This window comes from Cryptomeria japonica, chromosome 5, assembly GCF_030272615.1.
Source record: "Cryptomeria japonica chromosome 5, Sugi_1.0, whole genome shotgun sequence".
In the NCBI taxonomy this organism is placed as follows: Eukaryota; Viridiplantae; Streptophyta; class Pinopsida; order Cupressales; family Cupressaceae; genus Cryptomeria; species Cryptomeria japonica.
This window is the reverse complement of record NC_081409.1, coordinates 401,556,809-401,560,219: the sequence shown is the minus strand read 5'-3', so window position 1 is coordinate 401,560,219 and position 3,411 is coordinate 401,556,809.

The following is a 3,411-nucleotide window of genomic DNA, read 5'->3' as shown; positions in this document are numbered from 1 at the left end:
TCTATTGTGGGAAAGTGTAAGGAGTTTGGAGAGTTTTTTGGATTTTATAGTGGATTTGTGAAGCTTTAAACTCCATTTTTTGGAGTCTATTTTGTAATTCTTCATATTTGTAGACTATTATAAACATATTTATGCATGCTATTATAATGCCAAAATTTTTGCAGAATCTTCTTCTTGTGTTTTTATGAGGGTTTTAAGTGTTTATAAGCTCATTGGTGCAATTTTCAACATACCCGATTTCATCGTTTGGTTGCAAATTGTAAATTTGAGTTGGGTTATTTAAATTTTATAAATTTGATATTTGATTGGATGGAATCCATATGTGATCAAGCGATAGCTGATTGGTTGGGTGTATAGATAGATTGGTCACATCTAGGGGATGCCACAAGGTATGACCTTGTATGCACAAACATACAAGGACAGAGTATACTGGGGTCCTTCGATTTCTTATGATATTGCCTATGCATAGTCCATAGCTATGCCTCATCAAGAATACAACCTATGGCCACATATATTAGATGATTGGATGATAGCGAAATATGCTAGATATTTTGTCGAGCATCCATTCCCTAGATTGACAGATCTTGCAAAGCCACCAATCAATTCTAGAGATGAGGATGAGGATGCTAGACCACAACAAAGGAGGAGACGATGATATATTGCACAGGGTGGTGACAAGGAGGGTTGTGATGATGGAGGGAGAGGGAGAGGGAGGAGGGGGAGAGGAAGAGGGAGAGTACAGGTTTGCAAAGGGCCATTTACAGGGCAGATTAGAGGTCCATTGTTAGTGAGAGGTGTGTTGGTTCCCAAATCGACAGATCCTAGATCCTAGAGGAATTTCCACTAACTCATTGACAAACTTAGGATTGGTTTTGGCCAACGAACAAGATTCAACACAAAGGATGCAATCTTCTACTCTTTAGGCTCTACAGGACCTAGGTGGGTATCCATGTTGCAATGCTTCTCAACATTTCAATTTTACTTGGACAAACATTGCAGTGTTTTAGCATATGCTTTCAGTGAAAATATACCAAGGAAAAGTAAGATATACTATGAATTTTGTCTCGAACCTTAGTTTTTGTTACTTTTCTTACATTGAAAATTGATTCTAATCTATTCTACTCCTAATGTAGAATAACTCGAAAATGAGATATAAAAGGTGAAATAAGAATGTTGAAATGATCCTAAAACCAAGAAAAGCATGACCAATGCCTATTCGAGGGAAATACAAAGTCAGATAATAGATTTCAGGACATACAATATCCCAGTATCAACATTAGAATCCAATACTAAGCACTCTAGACTTTCTTATAATGCTCAGACTAAGAATATATTCATTAACTTTCTCACAAAACCTCTCACATAAATGTTGCAGTATTCAAGACAAAATTTAATTCATTTACTTGAAATGAAGCCTATCAAGACATACACATTCTCCACCGAAGAAGACAAATTGAAAATGTCATTAACATAGCAATTCATACAACACCATACAACATATTTGAGCAAGAAAAGAATGTTCTCTTTATTGATTTTTGGTATAAAATGATACATTCATGATAAAAGGCTGTGCTCAAAATCTGTAGAAGACTATTTGTCAATATATTGCTTTTAAAGCTATTCTAGTACATACTAAACAAAATTTTCAGAATCCTTCTTCTTGGCCCCAAAATCCCTTTTTTCAACCCATGGGAGCAAAAACAAGCTTCAAGCCAAGAAGACACATGTAAAAAGTACAAGCCATTACAATTTTCCATAAGGCCTATTCTTGTCCTTGTCAATATGTGTGCAATCTTCCTAGCTTCATTAAATGTAGGCAACTAGGAAGTCACTATCCTGGAAGCTTTGGGCTGCAAGTCCGCAAAATCCACCTCTTCATTGGTACCTTGACACATGATTTTGTCAGGATTTGAAGTACATCTTGGAGTTTGGCAGTATATAACCTAGAGAATAGTCCTTGATGATTGAAAATCTATGTCAGTCCTCCTCAAAATTTGTAGCTTGCACAAAAAATTTAGTTAACAAAAGAAAAACTGCAGTTAGTCTTTTTCCTCAGGCTGCTCTTCCTCCAAGGAGTTGTACCTTCTATGTAATGGTTCTAATCTCATCGGTTGGCCAAGAAAAATCCCTCAACCCCTACAATTTACTCATTGCTTCCTTTGTTTTATGGGAGGGTACAATTGCAACTCTCAAGGAAAATCTATGGTACATCTGATCTACCTCCATGATCTTATCAATAATATTAAAAGAGGTATCCCCTTAGTTTGGATCAGTGGCCAAAGATGTCAAAACTATATTTATTGCATCTTGGAAGCCTTGCCTCCATTCTTCTAGGATCTTGATCTATCCATAATCTATCAAAATTGTAGGGATGTGCCACTTTTTAAGCCTTGGAAAGAGTTGATCATTCCCAACACTGTTTTCTTCTCTTCTTCTATGTTGGACAACTCTTTAGTTAATAAATTATAGTTTTTCCAAGTGACCCCAACAATTTGAGGTGGTTGGGCCACATTTTTTACTGCAAGCATAATCTCTTTCAATTGTTTACCATTTGGTAACCAAGTGAATCTTATTGGTTGAAAGAATGAAATAATATCATCTAGCTGACTTAGGAGTCGAGATGTCAAAGAATATGAAGAATTAATTTCATTTAATTTGTCAATAATCCTGTTTGAAATCCTCAAAATTTAATCTCTCTCGATTTCAAAATAATTATTTTTGGCTTCATCCTTAACTCTTTGCAGTTATTTATTCATTCTTTCTAATTCTTCAGGCCTAATTCCTCCTAAAGAATCTGCAGTTACCTTTTTTATTTGCCCCTTCAACATGGAATTCTCAATGAATAACTTGTTGTAATTTGCATTGAGAGCTACATGCATGTCTTTTAATCTTATGTATGTTTGCTCAAGGTCATCCACTGCCAATTGAGCAAACTGGACTGCATGTGAGGTGATTGCCACAACCTCTGATGCAGTGGTGTCTTCAAGGGTCCTAATTACTGCATCCCCTGTCCTTTGTTGTTCACATTGCAAAACCAAAGCCTTCTAAACATTTGGGGCCGCTGACCATAGAGAAAAGGCCTTTAGGCCTATACTCACCCCAGACCCATGATCATTGAACTCTTTTGCAAAATTTGGGTCCTTCTGCTGCATAATTTGATCCAATAGAGAGATTTTCTAAAAATCCTAGCCCGAGACAATAAACATGCCTTTATTTTTAATCATATCCCTGCCTTCCTCAAGGGTTCAATTGAAGCTATTCCTGTCAAAATTTATGACCTGCTGATCAGATAGGTCCTTTAATCTTTCCCTTAGCCAAAAAGATCTGAACTTGGGAGAGTTCACAAAAATGTCATCTACTTACAAAATTCTTTGAGGCAATTATCCTCTCATTGTTTTCCTCCTCAACAAG